This window comes from Macrosteles quadrilineatus, unplaced genomic scaffold, assembly GCF_028750875.1.
Source record: "Macrosteles quadrilineatus isolate MER2022 unplaced genomic scaffold, UCM_ALF_1.0 Scaffold_8__2_contigs__length_117827958, whole genome shotgun sequence".
Taxonomy (NCBI): domain Eukaryota; kingdom Metazoa; phylum Arthropoda; class Insecta; order Hemiptera; family Cicadellidae; genus Macrosteles; species Macrosteles quadrilineatus.
In genome coordinates this window covers 58,107,191-58,133,597 of record NW_026542601.1, presented here as the reverse complement: position 1 = coordinate 58,133,597, position 26,407 = coordinate 58,107,191, and the positions used below count along the sequence as shown (strand labels likewise).

General features: G+C 35.3%; 1 long non-coding RNA gene across 1 annotated transcript in view; it reads left to right on the top strand.

The window, feature by feature from the left end:
* The first annotated feature begins 1,067 nt into the window (after nucleotides 1-1,067).
* LOC129001840 (uncharacterized) overlaps nucleotides 1,068-26,407 on the top strand; it is a 187,290-nt gene continuing 161,950 nt past the window's right edge. Inside the window, exon 1 of the long non-coding RNA XR_008491502.1 lies at nucleotides 1,068-1,224. This is a non-coding gene — a long non-coding RNA (uncharacterized LOC129001840). The remainder of the gene's footprint in view (nucleotides 1,225-26,407) is intronic.

Here is a 26,407-nt window from a genome sequence, read left to right as displayed (position 1 = left end):
CCACGCCATGTCGAATATTCAAGTGTCACCTCACTTCGGGAAATTAGATCAGTGTAAAAAGCGTAATTCCGATAACCATGAATTGGACACTGCCGTGAAACATTTTTATCAGAAAGTCTTGGGTGTTCTCTCACTTACGGAAAACCATAACTTCGACAGTAACTTGTGACTTTCTTTAATATTGAAAACTATGCACAACCCTTTTGAATTTCTGTTGCACTACTGTTTTTTTTTTTTTTTTTTTTTAGGTGGAAATGTTGGTGTTGTATGACTACCTGTCACTTATAAACGTTTTAGTCGACTCGTACATGTACATACTAAACCCACAAATATCTCGAAAAATGTTTCATGCAACATTTTCAGAGACGCTAATTACACAAAAAAGATGTTATTTTTTGTAAATAGGAATCCAATGAAAAAATTGAAAACTATATTTGATGCTTTCAGTACATTATTTATCAAGTAAGTTAATAAGGTTGATGCAAATTTATAACTCAAACTCTCGTTTTAAAAATACAGAGAGGATGCAAAACCGATCTGCATACGAAGATGAAGGTTGCAGTAGATTTACAGCTTATCAGCTGTAATTTACTACTATATACAACTTGTATTCTTTTACCGGAAGGAAAGTGATTATTTCCAAACAAACATCTTTATTACTCACGTACACCCGATATACAACTAACCTCAGCGTCAGACGAGTGGAGGCACATTCTCCATTTAAAACACTAATGACCACCCGTTGCGTTCCCAAGTGCACGATTTCAAGATGTTGAGCGAACCGAATTAGTACGGACCGCTGAGTAATAAAGTGTTTACGAATTTCGCGGGCATTACAATGACGTAAATATGAGACCAACTTGGTAATTCGAGTTGATTGTTCGTGCGCTGCTGGGGGAGGGGTTTTGGCGGGTGAACTGACAGTTGGTTGTCAGTCGGGCTTGTGCCGCCGCGCGGGTCAGTCAGCTGATGGTGTGAGGCTCCCGCGCTCTTTACCGCTCACTTAACTTGTGTTTTTATTGACTTTACCTTTTGTTGGACTGATTTTTGAGTTTGTGACTCTTTTGTTATGTTTTTCAGAACGAATTGTGTTGGTGTTATGTTATTTTACTGCTTTGGGTTTGCGCACTTTATGAATTGGTTTATTGTTTTGTTTTGATAACTTGTGGATGTGGATCTAAGTGGATTACAATGGCGGTTTTCCAGATTGGATTGACACTTGTGGTAAGTATCGTTCTAAGTCATACCACAACATAAATGTGAGTTGATATAGAAATACAGTAATTTATAACCAAGGGTATAGGTGACCAAACAGAACTTTTGTATGCTTCAAATGAATTGATTAATACATCTAAATTTCTAACAAACTTTTACTTAATTAAAACTGAACTTATTGAGTCTAATTCCTTATTTATTCTATTGTGTTATTTAGCATTACTTATAGCTAACGGTAGTCACAGTCCCCTCTTAAAATGTATTTTATTAGAAAAATGGGCTTAAGAGGTTTTTGACAACAATTAATATATCAAATCTAAATTATGATTATTTATTTAAACATCAAGACTTTAAGACTGCAACTCTGAAGCATGTAAACTCTAGTCTTTACATTGACAACATAGGGGCAAGGGTAAAATAACAAAGGTTTTGAAAACAAATCACACAAGTGTTTTCTCTTCAGCGAAAGTTGATAGGTCACATCGTGATATTAGAATGAAACGCATTTACTATTGATTTAATTGGAAAATTGTATTTCAAAAATATGGCCAGCTTAAACTTACTCTTGCAGTTTACCTTAGTATACATCTTAATTTAAATCGTATATTACTGGAAGAAAACAAACGTGTGTTTTAAGTTGTCATTTAATATAATGAATATAATATATATTTAATGAAATTCATTATACATTATCATTATGTGTATCTATGAAATGTAGTTTAAGTATGTTGCTTTGTAGAAAGTACACAAAGTACAAGTAGTGTCTGTTTATAAGTATTTAAAAATACAAATAGAATAATTATTTGTTATCATTAGTTTAAGTTAATATCTGATAATACTATTTCACGTTACCACTACTAACAACACAACTGTTTTTTAGACTTTACAGGGGATTTGTATGGTTCTTAATGTAATTTGAATAAAGATTTTGAAATACTTAAAGTAAACTATTATTTAAATAATTGCCTACGAATTTTCTAAAACCTTTTGCTTGGGTATAATTTACATGTTGATTTTAAACATTTATACCTACTTAGTATTTCAATCAAAATTTAAAAGTTAATTGTACGTAAGATTGTTAACGTGAAAACTATTAACAATATCAGTTATCTTTAACCATAACAACACTTATTAATTAACACTTATTATAAGCTGCCTATAAAATTTCGTTATGCTGAGGACAACATTATGCGGTCATTATTACTACAAAGAGGTGTCTATCTTTCCATCAAAACGAGGCAAAATTAGCTAAAATAATCACCAGTAGGCGTATTCCTGTTTTAATACCGAAGGGTTATTTCAAAATACCGTGACTGGGCTTTAGAATATAAGTATTTTGGGGGGTTTATGTTAATAAAAAGACATAACAGTGTTTTATCTTGTTTTGTTTACGCTTCTAAAAAGGTTTTTAACTTTACTCTTTCACTTTTTCTAAATAATTAAACTAAACATTCTGTAAACAGAAGCCGACTTCGTTTAGTAATCCTCTACGACATACTATAGTTTGTTGTTTACATTGTTTACAAATATCTACTGTTTGTTCTACAGAATCTACTATATACTGTGTCCATATTGTTCCTGTAACTCTAGTATTTTTACCATACTGTCGTCATATCGTGCAACGAAGTACCGGCGAAGCTAGTATAATATAGAGACCAACAATTTGTATTGTACAGTTACATTGTTGAATTACTCGAAAGAAATCTATTCACCGCAACCCACAATACTTGGCTTTGTGTAGCCAAACAAAACAACAAAACAGTTTTGTGACAACTGGGAAAATGGGATCTCATAATAATTAGACTAGTGAAATGAAGGCTAACAAAACCAGCCCAAGTGACTGTGGAAGAGGCTCGACCCGTGAATAGGCTTAATTGTGAATGGCAAAGGCGAGTGAATAGTGAATAGTGACGAGTTATTCAGTGTAGGGTGAATACTCCGTATTCTGGGCTCCTTGAATCACGCCGTTTAACATTATAATGCGCCCAACTGCAAGGGAAAAGCGATGCTTCCCATACTGTTATTACGATGTGTAGGAAGTTGTCTCGGAAGTTTTAAAACTCTTCGCCACTTTGGAGGATGAGGCAATGGTGAGGATAATTTATGAGAGATGTGTAGGGTAGTGACAGTCAAATCGTGTTTTAGAATAGGTTTAGTCGCGAAATATCTTTCACGTCCATTTTTCCATAAACAATTCAAACGTCCAGAGCTCATTCACACCAATACAAGCATTTCCGTTCAACTTTTCTTTTGATTTCTATAATCTATTATTTTAAAAGCTACAGCCATTGATTATTAATTTTACTTTATAAAAACGCTATATGACTTTTACAACATAGAGGCCCAAGAAAAGAATCTCTTGTATTTTGAATATAGTTGTACAAACAAATATCATAAAAAGATATTAGAAACAGGCGTATTTTTTGCAGTCAAGGACCGAATAGGTTAATTTTAAAGAGTGCAAAATACTAACTTATAACTTAAAACCATCCAAATTACTCTCTCTCCAAATTATTCTCTTTATCCTCCAAAACGTTAAACATACCGCAAACACAAAATATAAGTCACAAATTTATGAGATAGATTTATGAACTATTCTTAAACATTCCCACATTCTCCTACTCCTTGTTTATCCTTCTACTAAACATGTATGGTACTACTTATTTCTCTTGGGCAATGAATAGCATTATAAACTTACTAAAGCGATTTGCGCGAAAAGTCCAACAGTTTGAAAGGGCAATGAATAATGGAAGATAATGAGGGTATGGGCAGCAGCGCTGTACAATACTGGCACTAGACAATATAAACATATCCATAGCGAACAATAGACAACGAGAAGCGTTAAATACGTATATCGGAAGCGGACATAGGCCCCTTTGTTGTCGTTGCCAACCTTAGTCAAGTAAGTGATAAAACTGTATCAATCTAACAAATCAGCATGTTGAATGAAGTGAATTTTTGTCAAGTTTAGTTGTTTTTGGAGATAAGTGAGGCATTTGATTGTCAGCTGTTTAAAAAAGTTTGGGGTTTTATAATATTTGGCGTCCGTTAAAGAAGTAATACATCTTTAATCACCACAGTACATTTGAGTCACCGCTCAGCTTCAAAATCGACACACCATGGGGTATCATTTAAAGGCGAAGGTAAATTATTAAGAGAAGTATAACATAGGCCTATACGACGAGATATACTTACAAAGACCAAACGATTGTTAAGGACGTAGCTGGTTGAAATAATATCCGTACCGAATCTCAACTCCAACCCATTTTATCAACAACCATTCAAACGAGTTTTCCTCATTGCCCAAACTCTAAATAACTTGTGAATACAGTTTGTGCAACATTAGAAGAGCGCTAATCTTACATAAACGGTAACCGCATCTTTCAGTCACTCTTGTGCGCTTGTAATGGCCACATTATAACCCTTTTCTGAGTGAAAAGCTGAGCGCCGCTTTTCTGCTTATTAACAAAGTTGGCTCTCGGAGTTAATGAAAAGGTTCATTGTATTATCATCAAAGTGCGGGACTTGGCTTCACTTAGACACTAATACTTGGGAGTTCTAGCCTCGCAGACGGTATGTCGACGTCTTTGTCCCAACTTTGACGATTTCGTTTACAAGATTATACCGTGGTGATGAGCTTTGAAGCTGTGTTTTGGAGAATGTTGGTTAGTTTTGGTAGACATGTCACTAGTGTCGTTGTTTGTGCTAATATTATTGTTATGACTTAAAACGTACGTACGGTAGCAAAAAGTTTTAATATTATTGTTAATTTTAGGAAAAATGATTTGTTATGCTTGTTAGGGGCAAATTATTATGTAGTAAATTCTATTACTCGTATATCAATAAATATTTGTTTGTACACGATAATACAGTTTAATACACAGTAGGCTACACTCCTATACATTTAAAAGTGAACTGACGAGTATTACATACGACATTCTCAGTTTAAGATGAAATAATTGCTTAAGGCTACCAAGCGAAAGACTCTTGTATCTTGTATTTGTCTTCAATAACCTGAAGATACGATGATCCATTCATTCACTATCACAGCTAACAAATTGACGCAACAAATAATACAGTCCTTAGTATGGGTTATTGTAGTGACTTTGAATGGTGAAAGTAAACTTCTCAGCATTGTAAAATCTAAGGCATGTTTTGATATGAGGATAATTACTTATAGCATTGTAGCTTAAAAGGTAAAGCATAAAAAACGCTGCTCTTTTATTAAGACATGATTGTATTGTTAGTGTACAAGGTAGGTGAATTTGACTGCAGCACATTCAGTGGGAGGATGATAAGAACAACTGGTATTTTTTTAAACTAATAAAAACGGAATTTTCACTTTTTGGTGGAGTTTATATAATCAAAGCATATTTGACACTTGACTATTTCCATGAGTGTGATTCGTGTAAAAGCAAACACTCGTACATTGATGTAGTCGTTTATTCAAATGTCATCCCTGGCAACCTTCAGAGCCTTCTTTGCGTAGGCCTATACTTATTGGACCTTGATATTCTACAAAGTAATTACTACAGTTGAAATCAAAAACCTCAATTGTAATTTAAATTCTTCCAAAAGTGTTGAAATAAAATGGTTAAATATGTACGATTTACTTGTCATAAGGCTTTTCTAACCGGGGATATTTCAACAATGGACACAGTTGTAAATGATTATCTAGAGTTGCATTTGCACACATGTACTATGGTCTGTTCAAGGCAGAACTGTATGTACTCTCGACGCTTGTTGCACTTTCCGTCAGTTTCCCGCGAATTTCCATTGTTATCCCGTTAAACCTGTGAAACACCGTGAAATCCGAGACCTCGAGACATGATGTGCCGCCTTTTTGCCTCCTCTGCTACGTTCATTCATACAAGACGAGGAAGTAGACCGGGCAACCTGTCTAGAACGTGAACTGGAGAGCTGACGACGGGATTGGATCAGATCCCACGAAAATTCAAGTTTTTTAAAACTGTCAAGTATTGAGCACTGTACAGCTCAACTACAGAAAAGCGGAATTATAAATATTTAAGGAGAAACCTACATTTTGCTACTGCTTACTGAAAATGCCAATGAGGTTTTTTGTTTAGTTTGTATATATTCTGTAGGTGGGTAGCTGAGTGGTTATGGTGCTTGTCTAAAAAAACAAAGATCGCCAGTTCAATCCTGAGAAAATTCAATTGCTTCTTAATGGTTCATATTATCACAGAAAACATCTTTCAGCTTAAAATACGGATCTAAATAGCGATGCTGTCTCAAAACTACCAATATTGACAATTTTTTCTTTGGCCATTTTGGTAATAATGGCATATAAGTAAGGTTTCGTTAGTAAGTGGGTAGGTACATCTTAATGGAATATCCTACCGACGTAGTTTCTTAAAGTATTTTAAAGTTCCAAAAAACAAGCAATATAAAAATCTTAACAGGGGAGAAAGGCATAAATTGGACATTTTTACAGGATTTTGGTCAAAACCCGATTATTTAGAAAACAACAAAAGAAAACAATAATTAATTAATCTTCTCCTTTCGCCCAAACAAATTCTTAGCTGTGGAACCCTCGGCAGACACGTCAGCTCGGACCTGGCACGCCCACAGGAAGTAATGAAAGGCAAGGCGTATCGATGAATTAGGGAATCAGAATGCAATCTAATTTGGTAGACAACAAAGGCGACGGAAAAGTGTACAATGGACTTCACCAGTGACTAATTACCTGCGCCAGCTGCAAGAACATCAGAACAGCTGGGTTTTGTCAAGGGTTGGTCAGGTCTTTCCATGTTGACTGGGTACGGCATAGCTAATAATTTTTGAAAATTGTTTGATTTGGTACTCTCTAAAATTTCTAATACATTTTTCAGATGAAAGAGGAAGTGTATCTATAAATTTAGAAATTGTTAGTCAAAAATGAAAATACGTTCACTCAAGCAAACCTGTTGACTAAATGAAATTCAATTTTCTTGATCGGATTTCCACTGACATATTCCCCTAAACATGTTAGATTCATTCTCTAAATAACATTAGGTTTAGTGAGTAATTTATGTTTGCTGATACAAGGAACGTAATCAAGAGTGTTTTTATTTTCATTAAAAAATAATAGGTAAATTTATTTTATGCCATAAAATAAATTTACCAAGTTTGATCAAATTCGTTATACAAGTTAAATATAAAAGTCGAAGTTAATATAAAACTCGTTCTCCATAAGACTAACATGGCAATTATATAATTCTATTTTTTTGTGTTTCCCATAACTAATAGACGTAGAACGAAGCTTCATTAAAGGTACCGATATTAAATTATCTGTTTTTAGCTGTTAAAAATGGTTTGGAAGAAACTGAAAATTGTATATTTTGAGAGTAAAAAATGTTCCCAATTTTTGCTCCATGAAATTCCCTTTAAAACCCCTGAGTTTGATCAAGCTGGTTCGAATAAATCTAGGTTTACGCGTTTGTACCTAATTTCATCAACATCATATACTTTTACCCGAGTTATCGTGCTGAAGGACTCACACATGGTATTTCTTACCCCTGGGGTCATCAAAACGAAAAAGTAAAGTGGTGTCGGGTTTATGTATTACAATGAGACCTACGGTAATAGCTTATTCCCTACAGTATATGGGAAATTCGTCAAGAGTGTTTCGCTGTTGGAACTGAGCTAAGGATTAAAATAAGCCTAATATGCTATTACTGTCCAGTAATAATGCCATTAAGAGGCGAACAGATGGTCGGATTAATAGAGCGCAGAACCTTAATTCTGGGGGCTTTGGTTCAAATCCTACCAGTAAAAATTAACTAATGGCTTTAAGCTATACGACGATAACGTGAAACAATCTAAGCATTATTTCACATTCCCGTAAAACAATAATCCATCGCAAAATTCTTGAACTACCAATATAAATGCCACACCCCATAAGAGGAGTAATGTTACCACATGTGAATATTTCCGATAAATTTTCCACCCTAAGTTCAGACATATCCGATAACAATCCGGAGTTTTTACGCGTTTAATTAAGGGAGGACCACACATTGCAGCGGGATTGTCATGGAAATGCGGAGTCGAGGGATGTGGTAATCGAAAAAGATGAATCAGAATCAAAGATTACCCACCGACCGGGCGAAAAAAGCTCTGATTGGATTATTTATGAGCCGATATAAGTGCGGAATTAATTCCGCCGGACAAGTGATTTATTCCCATCATCCACACGGTCGCTGACGGTTCTACCAACTGTCAAACCCGCCCACTCGCACAGCGTATCATATTGCAACTGTGATTACGGCATTTTCCACTTGAACCGCTATTAAAATCTATAAATCCTATCGGGAAACAATCGGTTACATTTTTGGCGACGATTAGCGATGTGAAATATCGTCGGTTTTAATTTGTGGATGTGTTTTCACGCTTGTTGGATTTTTTGTGTGATTTGTTGGGCTTAACGAGTTTTATTGGTTCGGTCTTATAAGGGCGTTTAATCTGCTTAGTTCGTTCTATCGTAGTTTTATAATTTTGTTAATAAATCTAGCATAACTAATGTTGTTGAAATCACCGTGTGCATTGTTTTAGTTTTCACCTAATAAAATCATAGTGAATTTGTCATTAGTATTTAAACTAATACCTATTTTAACTATATTTTAAACGCCAAAATTAGTTATACCATAGCACTTTGACTAATACTATTATGGCAAAAAAAGGTAACAATACAATTGTTAGAGCATCATGGTAAAATAAAATAAAAAATAATAAATAAATAAGAAAAATATAAATTCTTGGATATTAATGATTGATCAACTATGAAATCTAGTTTATTCTGCTACTGTAAGCGAAGGTGTCAATTGTTGTAGTCGCGCCTTAAATTTTCAAATATGTGAAACAGCTACTGCATTGACATTGCCTACGGGTGCCTGAAGGTTGGAAATATACTGTTGACCGCTTCAAACTTACTAACTAGTACTACTTAGTACTACTATATAACATAGATATATCGGCATAAATTTTATCATACAAAAAAATCACGATTGTTATGATCTTAAAATCATGCCTTGAACATCTCCCATTAATTTTCAAAAAAGGAGATTCTACTTGTTAATCATTCTAGGATATATTATATGACAATTAGTGTGTGAAAATTCCGTTAATTATGAGTTAGTAACAGGGGACCGAGCGTTGCTCGTTGGAGTAACATTTGTTTAGAATGTAAAAAATCTAAAACATGCATATCTATGATTTTTAAGTGAAGTGTATAATCATTGCTCAATAGTATTAGTAGGAATGTCCTTTTCTTTTGTACTGTATTTAGTATTTTGCTTTTGTACTGTAGATGATTTTCACAAGCTTATGCTTTTTTATTCATTTATAGATTTACATTTTAGTTAAACTGTAATGGCTAATAGACAGTTCATATGTTAAAAATAATAAAATTTCATTTAAGTTTTTAATGAAAAACTAATTTTCTCAGAACAGTGCCTAGCATTTATATTGTTTTTAGCCTGAAACTAAGATATTCCTAGCAATTTAGAGGAAATCGTAGGAGCCGTTTTTGAAATCATTGTGCGAAAACGTTACTTGTATTATTATAGATAAAGGACCAAAAACTGTGTTCCGATATTGTCCCAGTACTGTAACTCCTTTTGGAAAAAATGTACAATTAACTTTTGAAGAAATAAATACAACAAATTGTATTATAAATTAATTATAACATGGAGTTGTCAAACAAGACCTTTTAAGCTCTTCTTTGAGTTGTGTGAACGTGTTTTAACGTCATTTTCAGAAAATATCAATCTCATTGGAGAAGTTCCGAGTCATTGGTTTGACACAAAAAAAAATTTTCAACACCTTTTCAATCCTCACCAAAACACCTGATACTACAGAAACGGAGCATCTTTCTTCAACCCTCGCAAGAACTGTGGCAGACGCTGTTTTCAACAAATTGACTCTTTAAGCTTTTGACAATGGAAGCTCAGGTCTGTCGTACAATAGACTTCCTCAGGGGCGTCACGGTGTGTTCCCGACACAACACCTGCGGGCGGAGCGGGGCGGAGCCCTAAACACGGTCTGGGTCTGGGAGAGCATGAGTCATTCACTGATCTCTCTTACCACTAAACTTTTGTGTGGTTAGGGATTATATTCAGACTGAATTTAAGACGAGATGGAAGTCCATGTGTAACAATCATTGAAATCTATTCATTATAAGCAAGCATGTTTCTTTAAAAACTTTTTTCTCAGGTCGTGTGCATAGCAGGGAAAATCTACGCGCATATTGTAGAAAGATGTGAAATCCTTCCTGTAAAAAAGGCTAAAAAAATATCTGAAAATGTAAAATTCACATTGCCTGTCACAAATGCCGATAGTATTATTGGACTTCAATATTTAGTTTTTATTAATCAGCATATCTTTCCTCAGACGACCAGGTTACTGCTGTTGTCACATAGGCAAAAAATATACCAAATGTTTAGCATTCTTATCTATCTTTGAAACATTTTGCACTAGTTTGCTCACAAAAATGTATGTGATAATATATTTAGATTTTTATTTATATTTAGATATTTAGTTTTATTACGAAATACGAACGACATATCTAATTTTCAAATATAAAATCATACCCCATTAGAACATCCCTACTGCATCCTCGACCGCCCCTGCGTCGACACCTGGGTAGGGGCCAGTGGGGCATACGCCCTCGCCTGGCACTTGAGTCAACACTAGTCATTCTGAGGTCAGTTTTTGCCACTCCAGATATCGATTGTCATCACTTCCCTCGGTCAGAACAATACTTCACAAACAATACAACCTAGGGCTACTACGCCTACACTCAGGTTTGCACCAACTAATTGCTCGGTGAGTCACTGTTGAATGTGTGGAGTTGTTTTGGCAATGGTTCATAACACTTAGTATGAGACTTATAAAACTATATTGATAAATTTTCAACTAATAAACTATAGGTTACCTACTTTCATCTTCGAGTTCTGAATGTTTTAAAATTTTAAAATGTATGAAATGATTTGTGGTAACCTTCTTTATATGTATTTTATGAACAAATTCTTGGCATTGTATTCCGTATTTATATTGATGACTTCAGTAGATAGAATGATAACAGTGCTTTGTCTTCTTAAGGCAATATCGATCAAAAATTTGCTTTAGAGGTAGAAATTGTAATCGTTACTGATCTGTCTCAGATTAAACAAAGCAATTGCGACAGGGTTTATTTATAACCCTTTGCTAGAAAAAGTGTAATTCAAGTACACATGTTTAGTTTTATAATAACCATTCTTATTACTTGTTTATTAGTTGGCCAACTATTTTTACCATTCAAGTGAATGTCAACAAATGGAATAAGGAACTGACAGTTGTAACATCGAAACGTTAAGTAGGTGGGATCTTAAAGGGGCGTTTATGATTGAAACATGCCAAATCGGATAGATAGATATTCATTATATGAACAAATTGTTTTGTATCACGGAAATTATATTTTACATACCATGAAAAAGTTAAGAAGATTGTTTAGGAGTTATATTCTGGAGCAATTGAACTCTTACCTGTAATGTTTCCAGAGGGTTTCATCCAAATTTCAACAATTACCCACACGTGTTGTAAAGAACTAATTACCCCATTTTAATCTTGTTTTAAAGATCGAAGATATCCTAATTGCACCCAGTAATAGCTATTCACCTTACAATAGTAGTAAGAGCGTTTTTACATCACGCAGGTGAATGTAAACACGCTCTTGCGTAACGTGTAACGTACAAGATTTTACCTGACCCGACAATATACAGGAGGTTACGAACTAGTTATTTGTGCAACTAGTGAGAAAAGTGAGCAATTGACTCACTCGAGAGAAATCCTTACTCACGAGCCGTAGGCGAGTGAGGAATGGTTTCTCGAGTGAGGCAATTGTACTTTGAACTCGAGTTGCACATTATACTTTTCCTACAGTTACCATAAAACAAATAAATTGGTGAAGAAACATAACCTATTTTTACACAGAAGTGAACTTTTAATATAACATTTAATGTGAAGTGACAAATACAACAGTACAACAGCTGACCAGCTGATTTATAGCCAGTGCTGCCAACGACGTTGCCTACATGTTACGCGCTCACTATTTCGTGCCTTCACGTTGCAAATCTGGAGTGAGACAAAGTAATTAGAGTGAGACAATGTTAACATTGTCTCACTGATGAGCGAATTGGCCACTTTGCTTTCTCAAATCAGTGAGAGAACATGTACATTGTTAGGTAACTGTAGGAAAAATATTTTTCATTATCCATTTCACTCATCTTCTAACAGTAACGTTCATTTACGAACAAAAGCTAGGTTAGGAAAATTCTTCAAAACATAACAATAAAATTCAAGCGCACAGCTGATTTCTAGCGTTGAACGTAGTTGGCTCCAAAGAGGTATATTTTTTAAGCTAAGCACTCAATGTTATTTAACTGGGTTTCATTACCTCACCGAGTGAGTTTTTTTTTTAACTTAACATCACTCGAGAAGTAAAGAAAGAAGTTGTATACATCACGCTTGGGATAGGGAAGTTTAACATGTCGGGTTAGGGTAAGTCTATTATAATATTATTTGGAAATTACCAATCAGGAAAACTGTATTGAAATTCGATATATGGCGAACATGGTGCTGTTGGAGCGGCGGGCACGGTGGGTTATGGTCTTCCATTGTGTACAGGTTAGATATTATTGTTAGTGCATGCATTTATTGAGTGGACAAAGACTGCCAACAATGGGTGGCCAACAATAGGACAATCGCCGCCCGCTCCGACCCAACATTAATGGACAAAACAATCGAGGGAGGGGGGAGGGCCGAAGAAACCGCCCTTCTTCAGTGGCCATTAATTATATCGTTATAAAAGTGTTATTTTTGGAACCAAACAGTCATCGGAATGAGGGTGGTTTTGGAAAGTTGGACAGTTAACACAGGAGGTGAGTTAGGACGTAAGGTATGCTGGTCTGGGTTTGGGTGACGTTTTGGATTTTTTTGTAGTCATAAAGTGCCGCTGGTGCTGTTGGAAAATAACAGAGGGTTTCCCTCGTTGTATCACTTTATCGGTACTATCAAAGAAGATGAGAATGCTACTTGGGCGGATTTTAACCCAATTATGAATGAGTGATACGCGAAAATTCAGCCTTATATAGTTTTGAACCAAGATCGTCTGTTTCTACAGCCAGGACTACAAGGAATGATCAACGATGAAAGATAGTTTCAAACGTTTAAGAAGCTACTGACTTTTCCTAGGATTAAATCAGTGATCGTCTGGTCTACAGACCTGCACTGAAGTAAATTGACATACTGCTATTACGGTGACTCGATTAAATAGCCATAGTATGTTGTTTGATTCATGGTGCCCACAAGAATGTTTTTGAGAGCATGGAGCGGTTTGCCACGTGGTATCAAACCATTATCATGCTCCATGACCATGGGAAAAACACTCCTCCACAATGTTATCTTTTGACAGTTGTTTACATTATTATTGCAACAGAAAAATTATGAAAAAGTACAAAGAACAGGGTTACAGGGGTTTAAATTTAATATAAAGGATCTAAGATATAACGACTAATAGTATTAATGGAAACATAACATTGTTGCTAAGCAATTTAGAAGCAAACATTTGATTTAAAAATAGTAAAACTACTAGAAAGAAACACATTATTACGTTTAAAAGTAGTGAATTTGAATGCAGATAGAAAGGACTCCCAAGATAAAAAAAACGGGGCGTCGACGACGCTACCAAGAGAAGATATGGCCGTGGAGTGCGATGGGGAAGAAAGAAGAATGCAGCGGTGAAGATGACCCACGTGGTGTTCTACGGTGAAGAAAGAAGAATGCAGCGGTGAAGATGACCCACGTGGTGTTCTACGGTGAAGAAAGAAGAATGCAGCGGTGAAGATGACCCACGTGGTGTTCTACGGTGAAGAAAGAAGAATGCAGCGGTGAAGATGACCCACTTGGTGTTCTAAGGTGAAGAAAGAAGAATGCAGCGGTGAAGATGACCCACGTGGTGTTCTACGGTGAAGAAAGAAGAATGCAGCGGTGAAGATGACCCACGTGGTGTTCTACGGTGAAGAAAGAAGAATGCAGCGGTGAAGATGACCCACGTGGTGTTCTACGGTGAAGAAAGAAGAATGCAGCGGTGAAGATGACGCACTTGGTGTTCTACGGTGAAGGAAGAAGAATGCAGCGACGAAGATGACCCACGTGGTGTTCTACGGTGAAGAGAGAAGAATGCAACGGTGAAGATGACTCACTTGGTGTTCTACGGTGAAGGAAGAAGAATGCAGCGACGAAGATGATCCACGTGGTGTTCTACGGTGAAGAAAGAAGAGTGCAACGGTGAAGATGACTCTCTTGGTGTTCTACGGTGAAGAGAGAAGAATGCATCGACGAAGATGACCCACGTGGTGTTCTACGGTGAAGAAAGGAGAATGCAGCGACGAAGATGACCCACTTGGTGTTCTACGGTGAAGAAAGAAGAATGCAGGGGTGGAGATGACCCACGTGGTGTTCTACGATGAAGAAAGAAGAATGCAGGGGTGAAGATGACCCACGTGGTGTTCTACGGTGAAGAAAGAAGAATGCAGGGGTGAAGATGGCCCACGTGGTGTTCTACGGTGAAGAAAGAAGAATGCAGCGTCGAAGATGGCCCACGTAGTGAGCTATGGAGAACAACTGTGCAGCAATAATATGGTAAAGCATGTGACAACAGTGATCTTCAGTCTTCTTGATGTGTGAAGAACCAAGTGAAACAGTGGCTATTCAGTCGAATACTTGTATGGGCCTCACAAATAAAATGTTCTTCGTTTGCTGCACGATCTCTTTTATGATTGTGGAAGTTATGAGTGTGTAAAATATTCTTTTTGCTTAACATTTTTATATAGTATTCATTCAATTTTTACAAATATTTTGTGGGATTCACTCATTTTTATTATTGTCTGGTGATATCGTGGCGAGTCGTGTTTAGGCGTTCGACCCGCGTGCGGGATTAAAATGAATTATTATACAAATCTTGGTATTGGTACCCTTCCTCCTACCCCGTTACTCCACCTATGGTATCGTTGCCTTCTTTCAGAAGTGTTGGGAAAATTTACTATACCCTTTAATCGGTATTCAATTTTCATCATCCGATGATGGTTGTCATCTGAAACTGCTATATTTTAAAGCTGGTAAATATTGTTTTCTATTTACAATTTTCCCCAGACAGTTATATACTTATATATATGCTTATATACTTATTATTGTTTACAATCTTCTAATATTATTACACATAATGACAAGTTTTAAAATTAAGTTTTTCTCAATGACTTACTCATTTTTTTTAGGGCACTCATGATAAGATGTTCTTAATTTGATTAAAATCGTTGATTTATATTGTATAAAAAGTGACAATGCTAGGTGTTTTTGTTAAAATAAGTTGGTAAAATGATATAATTTTTTAAAAGTATGAGTATTTCTATTTGCACAGTAGTTACATACCCCATACATCAAAATAGGGACGAGGAAGGTTGTGTTCAACATTATATTCTATATTCTTTATTTGTTTAATAAAAGATGATCTTTCCTCTTTTAAAAGTTCAGTTTGAATGATTCAGAGAAGAAGGAACAGGTACCAATGAATGGATGATTGTAGAAAAGGGAAAGTAATACTATAGAGAATGATTGAGTAAAGTAATGGAAATGAGAAAGGATAATGATAAACAGTTAGAAGGATCAGAGTGGTAATATGTGGAGATATTGAAATTGAGAAAATGAGAGAGAGAAAATACCCCCGCCGCAGCAAACCTGCAGAATAAGCGAATTCCCATTTACCTAATTGGATTTACACTAAAATGTCTCCTTTAAAATATCACATTTATTCCCTATTTAAAAAGTATTAGTTTAAAGAGTACTCTAGGTTTGCTGCAACAGGGAGGATAAAAGAGGTTTTTTTTTGGAACATGTTAATAGTTTAGTATGAAATAAATTCATTTTCCAAATGTGATCAAAATATGCTCATAAACAAGCAAACTACAACAGTTTACTTCTCCATAAAATAGCATGGGAACTTAAAAGTTACATTTTTTTATTTCTCCTTAACTATTAGGTGCATAATAACGCTTTAATATACTAAATTGTGTTTTTTTTTTTAATCTCTACAAAATGGTTTAGAAACAAATTGCTACATTTTATGTTTTAAGGTCAAAAATGAGAAAACCCAACTTTTACCACATAAAACCCCCCATAAACCCCTGTTCCCATAGTCCAATCATGCTGGTTCACGAAATCGTACAAATAAATGTAGGTTTACACGTTCATACCAAGTTTCATCAAAATCGGATGATTTTTGCTCGAGTTATCGTGCTAACGGACATATATATAGGCCTACATAACTAGATGGGACAGAACAGAACTAGATATACAGTAGGCTATATGCATAGCGGATAGGGCTTATGAATTTGAACGGTTGGTGTTTTTGGCCTATAGGGACCTCAAAACGAAAAAGTAAATCGGTCTCGGGTTCAGGTCTTACCATGAGTACTAGGTAATAGCTTATTTCCTATATGGGAAATTCGCTAAGATAAACACCTTAAACTGTTACAATAGAACACGACTCTGTTTATTTACATTTGAAATACAACATATGTTTTACAATAAATTAATAATGTTGTAGCATAATCACTGAGCTACAATAATAACTGGAATAACCACTCTGTGTTTTAAAAACGTACCACTGTTTTTGCTGGTTTTGTTTCAGAGTTTCATGTTGTTAGGTTGACCAGGTGATCGGTTGGTGGGACTTAACAAATTAGAGGCAAGATGAAGATGGCGTCATCCTGTTATTTTGTTGATAGTAAACCAAAATATGTCAACATTTCAACATTATGATCGCAATATACGTTTATTTATTTTACGAGCAAGAGCAACCCATTTTAACAAGATCATAAACCAATGGCTAAAATATGCGTTTAATCAAATGCCATAGGGCTAAACTAGACTAATACAAGACTAAACTAATATTTCCAAACCAGGAAACTTGACTAGCATATTTTCACCACATAGCTTGAAAAGAGGTAAATAAGTTAGTATTTATTTACTATCAACAAAAATTTATAATGTTTCAAAATATCTTTAAATACACAGGTTTTAACGTGTAATAACTTAAATAAGTTTTTGATATAAGTCCTTGAAATAACGGATACCTCAAATAGGCCTAAATCTAAACAGTATGGTTAGGTTAGAACGAACTGGAATTTGACCAACCGATCACACGGCCAACCTAACAACACCAAACACTAAAAACAATCCATCAAAAACAGTGGCATGTTTTTCTCTAATGTTTAACCAGAGAGTAGTGACTCCAGTTATAATCTATATCTCAATGAATACGTTGCTGGGAAAATACTTGTAAGTAAAACAAAGAGTATAGAACAAAGAGCATTTGAAATAGAATGTTGAAGTTTACTGAACGCAGTTTCCTAATTTGTTTGGGATGCATAGTAATTTGGTAAGGTATCTAGTTAATTATGTTAACGTTGTGTACTGCTAATTTTTAGTGAGCAAGTTTTAGTTTTGCCTACTTAAAACGTGTTAAATCTACTTAACTTAAATTAACAGATAAAGGATAAATTTATTTTCCATTCTGTAGTATATTTTTACCTTGAACATATACATGTAACCTAATTTGTAACACTGAATTACACAGGCTACACCCACATAGAATGCTCTGAACCAAGGCATTATACAGCCTGAATGCTCGTACTGTGGACAGAGAATGCCTTGAAATGACAAAAGATACATTATTGACTTGATCGGGGCATAAAGGCCCTTTGCACTCTGGATTAAACTGGTTAACTTCTATTCTGTTCCCAGTTAGAGCTTACCTATTGTTGCCGAAGACGTGTTAGATTTGAATGGAACCTGAATTCAGGCGGGTCATAGGGAAGTCAAGAGGTTAACGTCGCTTTACAACGTTGCTTTTCAATGTATTTACGTTGCTTGAGGTGTTTGTAATTCAGTTATTTAGTAAAATAGACCTTTTGGAAATAAAGTTAGTAACGCAGAAAAGATTACTTAAAATTCAAATATGAAGTTTCGGTTGCTACTTACTTGGATATAATTAAAAAAATGTTTATTAAAAACTTGAAACATGTTAAATTTTGCACGTTTTATGTACAAAATAAATTTGATCTGACGAATTGTATCCCGTAAATTGGTTTTACCATAGTATGATATCACAGTATTTGGCTAACCATAGTATTACGTACGGTAAAGAAAAATATGTTTTGAGCTATAGTTTACAACACTAACTAAATACGTATAGATTATATGTTTAGTAATTATAGCCAACAATTAGTTTTGGACTATTATTATATCCCATGTAATATGTAACAACAATATTTTAGAGTTTTTATTGTTAACACCATTGCAGTAGCTAATAGTTTGAAATGATCACAGCCTAAATGTTTTTGTACTTACAATGGGTTATTTCGAATAGTTAAAATCGTGTATACTTTGTTGTTGTTGTGTTGTGTTGTACGGGGGGGGGGTATTGTATTCCCCGTTGTAGTGAGCTTTTTAGGCTAAATAACAACATGCATGATTAACCCTTATCTGGACAACCAGAGAGGGATTTTAAGGTGTCTGATATTTGATTTTGATTTTTAAAATAATTAATGTTAGGGGAAACCGAATTAACAAATCGACATTAACATAATAAACGTGTATATTTGTTGGAGATGTGAAACAATTTTAATAAATTAAAATCAGCCAATTTCAATAAATACAGTATTACCCTGTAAGATTTACACGGTACAGAGGTAAGAACTGAATCATTGTTTTGAATATTGATATATTTTGTTGTAATACCTACATAAACATAAAAGTTGCATTCAACGAGCTAGAACTTACAAATAGATTAAACAAAACTAATGTAGTTATAGGCACGTTAGAGGAAATTTCAGTGACGTAATCCACAAAAACTATAAGATCTTTTCAATAGCATCAATATATGTTTTATTTTAAACGGGAGAATGGAGGCCTCTGAGTATTTTGCGTTTTCCTGTAACATGGGCCTCTGGTCTCAGTGCTCGGGTCAGGTGGGGTAGTCAGGTGGACACGTATCAAGCAAAAAGCAACGGGAGAGCCAATACAGTGCAAGAATAAATAAGCCTAAATTCGTCATAAAGTTTATGCCAATACTCTTGATGTGTCAGTAATCAAAGTAATGCTAGTGGAGGCTTCAGGACACCCAGGAAATCTAGGTCATGGATACGTAATTCACCGCCCCACCAACTCACCAAAAACTGACTATAAATCATGTCCTGCTGTATAACGGCAGTAAGTTGATGGACATTGTATTTTAAGAAACCTGGTAAAGAAATAAAAAAAAAACACTTTAATATAAAGAAAAAACCGATTTAACCATAGATTGGGGGCGAAAGTCTTCCTTTGAAACGCTAGTAAGTAAGGGTACAATGCGTTTTGTAGAGACTCCACAAAAACAAATGACAAGACATAGAATACTAAAAAGCGAACACTCTGCGAATAAATTGTAAAAGTGACGAAGTGAACGGATTGCGAGACGGGGCGGGGGAGGAAGACGGCCTATAAAACGCTGGTAAGTCGGGGGACAATGCATGACTTGAACAATAACTAAAACGATACAGAGAGAGGCACAAAAGCCCGCTTTGTTCTCCCAACATGACGAACAATGCGCGAAACAAAGAATCTAAAAACACAATTGTTTGTGTCTAGCTTGGCATTACAATGAAAGGACTTGTGTCATTCAGGTCCTATTGTCCTCCGTTCAATTCTTTGTGGCCAAATGAATGTGTTTTTTCACTACTCGTCACCCGCGCTCGCTCACTGGTTATTATTACATCAGGTTTAATTGTCAAGACGGAAGAAGTAAGGTGGAAACTGGGTTTGGAGACGTTTTCATTTACTTAATCTTGTGATTAATTAGTGACATTTATTTTGATAATTAGCGACACTGTGTTCTATCTTATTGTTTTGATATAACATTTTAACACCCTAAACGGCGTAGCGCAGTAGTACTAGAGATCGTCAAGTTGTAAAAAACTTGACCAAAAATTCCGAATGTACAGAACTCTCTACTTTCACTCCACGCTGTAAATAAAACATGTGATTGGAATTTCTTCAATTTGTTTTGATTATCTGTTTATATTTCGTCACCAGAATGGCAACACATAAGGCCAATGTTATTTTTTTTATATTTAACTAAATTTTTGTGCAAATTTTGAGTCGAATTATAATTATAAAGGGATTCTACACATCTACAGGAAAATATATCTCTAACAGTATGCGTATAGACCTTCCCTGCGATGCACACGAGCTGAGGAAAAATGTTTTCAAGAAACATGCTTTCCTATTAATATAAAGGCGGATGAGGCTACTGGGAAAACCGAATAATTAAAATTGACAATGTTAATTTTTGAAGTGGGAAGTGGGACATTCGCCATACCGTGCAGAAAATGAATAACTTTTGAAGGGTTTGATCTCAATTGATGGAGAAGAATTGGAGGCAAAATGTAACCACTCCAGAAACGTTTATCAGTATACTATATATGATGATGTGAATAGCATACTGTATGTTTATGTGTCTCGAGAAGCTAAAATAGGGGGGGGGTTGTTAATAGGTTTATATTATATAAATGGAATAACAAAATGGAAAGTCGCATAGTCTTCAAGTTTGCTGCAAGTTTCATTTAAAAACCTTGATGCTTTATAGGCATGGATAAACAATATTTTTGTTGACATATCGTGTTATTGACATATTGTGTAACCTACTTAAAAATTACTCTGGATAAATGTGCTCTCCAACCAAACAATAATGTGGCAACCGAGCAAAAAACTTTTTTGATGTTCAATATGTTACGTGACATCAAATTATTTCAACTTTTTCAAACTATTTGATTTGACACTAATGTGTGGTTTACATGCATCGTAAATAATCCTTAACATAACAAATGCTTACCGAGGCTTCACAAGTTGGCAACATTGTCATGGTCACTACATTCCAATTCAATCCAATGTCACAACACTCATTTAATAGACATCAGTAGGCAGTTCACACAGGAGTGCATGCATGTTGATTAAAATACGAAGCAGTATTAATTAAACACATTGTTTATTTTTTTAGCTAAATTAATTTTTACAACTAATTAAAAATATGTGTAAAGATTTTTGTGAATGCTTTTAGTTACAGTTAACGAAGATATAATGATAATTTTCAGTTTTGTAAATTGTATGACAGTTCAATTATTAGTTAAATTAATACACAATTTATTTTTATAAAATGGCTTCATATGGAAAATTTAACAGCTGTGTTTCTGTTTGCAACTACCGTTCTTAGGACAATGTCTCGTTTAACTTTAAAATTTGACAATATAATTTCTTGAAACAATAATTTGCATTATTAAAATTCCGTTTGAATATCAAACATAATTTTATCTTGTACACTAAATTCGTATGAAGGTTTGCTTTTAACTCTGATTATTGCCATTTCATTAAAATGTCCCAGCCATGCCTTTAACTGGAAGAATTAACAACCAACGAGTTGATCATGTATATTATTTTTCCAGAAGAAAATCTCTCGCAAACAAAATATTGTGTTGAAGAGCAGGTGTGAACAGAAAGTTGCAAGGTACATTGTCAGTTCACATTAGTCAGTGTTTTAAAATGTACAATCGCAGTGGTGGGGGGAGTGATTCTTTTCAAGACACATCTCAACCATAATGGCGCATCTCGGAAACAATACGTTTGAAGATGTAACAAATGCTCTATATCTTAAGTAAACCCAGAAACACTCGAAATGATTCATTCTGCTTCTTATTGTGGCCTTAAAAGGACGTGTATTATCTTAGAGTTTTATTCGAATAGTTTTCTTGGACAATCATACTAACTGCGAAGTGATTTTGTTATATGTTTCGATAGGATTTTTTTGTGACAGAGAAAGCGTGCACGTCTTTGACATTCTACGCAGGGTTCGTTACAATAGTACTATTTAGATTATTGAATTAAATTTGGTATTAAGTGAGAATGTGTTTTAATTTAACAAATTGTTGAAACTAGATAGGTTGTAAATTTAGTCCATAAAAAACTGCTTTACTAGCACATTAAGATATGTTGATAATGATCATCTAAATAGTAAAATCTAATGTATGAATGCATTTCCTTTATAATCCAGTCATTTAAGTAACTGGCGAGGTTGAGGTATTATTTTAACCAGTGACTTCAACTGACTACACTATCCCCGTGCGTAGAACGGGCACACAGCTATTACAGTTGTAATTTTAAAACAGCTAGATTTGGTTAGTAGTGGAAGTGCAAATAACACAGCTGAGCGTCCTGAGTTTTTAACTTCAAAAGTAAACAAATAAAAGTAAACAACATGTCTTTAGCGGTTCTTTCGAGTTTTGTGGCTTTATAATCAGTGGCGAAACTCTGAAATCAGTTTCTAAATCTGCACACCCAAACGCGTGTTTTGATGTCGGTAAGTCTAAAAAAACCTTATCGGGAACAAATTTTCCATTAAATACGTATATAGATTACAGTATATTTAGGTACGTTTAATATTTTCTCACCCAAATCAAACACGAAAAACATCAGATTTATGGTTTAGGATAGTTATTTTAATTCCGTAATTTCAATACAGGGTGTTTCAGTAAAGCGTAGCGGGCTGGGCAGACTCAGATTCTACATGCAAAAAAATTTCGAAAATGTAGAACAACTTTTTCCGATTTCCGCTTAGTTTAGCCGTATTCCGCCGTTTTGTATTTGAAAATAACTAATAACTCAAAAGCCCTTAGAGATATTTTTATGAAACTTGGTAAAAACTTTAAGTATACAGCTATAAACATTCTCCCAAAATATCTTTGTTCAGGCTCATCAAATTTCAAAATGGCGGCCATTAAAATGTTATTAAGTAAAAATTTTTGCATGTAGAATCTGAATCTGCGTAGCCCGCTACGCTTTACTGTAACACCCTGTAGATTCATAGCAGACAATCAATTTACCCCTTTCCGTCCTTCACTATTCCAATGAGCGGTTTGTAATGCTTTTATTAATAAATTAGGTGTGTGTTTGTTTTGGGAGCTTATCATGGTTTTTATGGAGGTTTAATAATAACTTAGGCTAGCTGAACTTTACCTACCATTCTAGTGAGCGAGACTGAAAGTATAAAAAACGTGATAATTTGTATGCAGAAGTGTAATAAGCATATTCACCAACATTTATATTGTAATCGCATTTAAGATAAGTACAGGAAGTGTTTCAACCATCGACTGTGATTTTTTTGGCATACCCCAACGTCAACGCGAACACCACTCTTCTTTACATGATTTCTCCATAAATCATGTAGGCTTGGCCAATTTAAAAAAGTAGGCTATGTGAGATAGACCGTATGAAGTGTGTTCCTTTAACCGACAATTTGTACCACAACTACACAGGCAAGGTGTAGCACTATGTCAGTAGATCCAATTAAAGCAATTGTTATTTCCACAATCGTAGCAGAACCTTATAATAAAGCAGGCCATTGTGCAGCCGCCATTGTACCACTGTCGTGGAATCCCCATTGTAAACCTGCTTCCGTGACAGACGCCATTGTTTACCATATATTGTTGTTACACCAACTTTAACAAGTTCGGCTCACTAGGAACTTGCATGCTGCACTTGTAATCTGTAATTAACAAGAGCTAAGATTGCCATCCCCCTTTCATATTGGTTGAGTTTGATATTTTTACACTAAATTGTTTGGACAGATTTCGAGCAGAAGTAATGCACGCCTTAATCCGAAGGCTGACATTTTAATTCCTAGTGGGACCAATTCTGGCCCCAATTAATTATGCCGAAGGTCAGCGTTAGATATAAATAAGAGAATTTAGAAAGTCCAAAGTCCCCTACATAAAATGGTTAACCACAATTTGGTTGAAAACTCAAAATAAAAGGGTTATTGCTTACTGCAGATTTTACCACGTAATCTCGGAATTGATTTATTGATTTTTAGCAAGTTGTATTTTTGTAAATAGTTTATAGTTACACCTCATGTATTGGCTTACCAAAAATAAAAATCAAATATTTTCCGTCATACTGCAGCAAAAACATCCGTTTTTTATGCATTCGTTGCGGGTGTGTCATTTTTACTCTCTATTGAGTAAAAATCAGCTGTTGTAAACAGTTGTAAATATCGATTGTGGCAATCGTATTGATCGAAATTATTTATTGAAAGACTAGCTGACCCGGCGAACTTCGTATCGCCTAAGTTATAGGTTTCCCCTAAGACAGACCGATGGAAAACCCGGCAGACGTTGTCTGTTGTCTTGCCTTTGACTATTTTTAATTTAAGTACCGTTACGTTTAATTTTCAAGATGATCTCGTTCGCTACGCTCACTCACCTTTGGGTTGGAGCTCGTTCGCTACGCTCACTCACCTTTAGGTTGGAGCTCGTTCGCTGCGCTCACTTGCCTTCAGGTTAGATGTTCGCATCGCTCAATCACGTCCTGGTTGAAGTTCGTTCGCTACGCTCACTCACCTTTGGGTTGGAGCTCGTTCGCTACGCTCACTCACCTTTAGGTTGGAGCTCGTTCGCTGCGCTCACTTGCCTTCAGGTTAGCTCGTTCGCTACGCTAACTCGCTTCCAGGTTGAAGTTCGTTCGCTACGCTCACTCACCTTTTGGTTGCAAATTAGCTGTTGTCATAAATGTAAAAGAAATAATAGTGCTGCACCCTGTTGGTAATCCTTGTAACTTTAATGCTATTGAACATCATAGAACAGAACCAACTTGTTTAATTGAAACAGCTGTTAAGATTCATTAATTCCATTTCTCATAAGGTTAACATGGGAAACTCCAGAGCCACTGGGGCGGAGCCCTTTTAAGAATTTCGAAACGGGAAATAGTTTACTTCCTATTCGCATACCTACAGAATTTACACACCAAATTTCATAACGATCGGTGAAGTCGTTCCGGAGGAGTTTGCAGACAAACACTGTGACACGAGAATTTTATATATTAGAAGATTTATTAGGTAAGGTGTTAGCGTATTGTTGTCGATTACCTTGTCGTATTGTCGTACGTACCTTTAGCAGAATTGAAAACAAGCTTGAAGTCGTTTTGAGAGGGTATCTTAACATGAAAATTTCGTTTTCTAGCTTACTTCGTTAATTAATGATGCAATATGACGAAAAATATAGTTCACCACACGGGCAAAAAGTGTGTTTTTAACCCTCGCTCATTTTCCGACCTCGGCTTCGTCTCGATCGTAAAACTTGACCTCGAGTCAAAAAGAGTCACTTTAGGCCCTAGTGATGAAATATCCTATTATAAATTGATTGATGTAATTAATTAGCCTATAACAAAACTCATCTGTGTCTAATTATTGGGTTTACTATAAAAAATACATATAGGAAGTTTCTATTGGTAGTTATTAAACATAGAGGTTCTAAAATATGTTTGGCTAAAAATGTCCTTGCTAAATTAAGAAATGTCTGAACTATGATGTTTTTAGCAAAATACTTTAACATTAGTTTAATTCAATATGTTTTTAAATAACATGATGAATATTGCACTTACATGCTCGTCCTTGTATGCCGTTATAGTGTGTATACTCTATTGTCCAGCAAGGTCCATTCTCAGCATCTTGAGTCTGTATTGAATACAGAGCCTTGAGTTATAGCTGTACATTGTACTGTCCTCCGGCCAACCTTTTTATGTGCTAAGATGCACCTCCGTCACTACGGGCGCAGGCCGAAAGCCACGAATGTTTATCTCTATAAGCTGGGGGGACGTAAGCCACGGCAATTAGCGAGGGTTTGAATAGTTATAATCCTGGGAACGAAAGCCACGACGGCGGGCCAGGTAGTTGGGAGGGGCGAGGGAGAAACGGGAATCTCTTACATGAACATGGCAATTATAATAATGCAGTGATGGACGCAAATAGTTTGCTAAAGCTGTTTGATGATGTCTCAATGAATTTTCAAATACAGTTGTAAGAGCTAAAAATATTGAAGGAGCAGACAAATTAAACCCTAATAACATATTCCATATAATATTCCATATATATATTCTAATAACTTATTGTAAATAAGTTGCTATTTAGAAAGTGAGTAAATCATTTCTTCTATAAGATTGTGTTTACAATACATTATACCATCGATATGTCCAGCTACTGTCAACAATGCAACATTAGGCTAAACCTTTGCCTGAT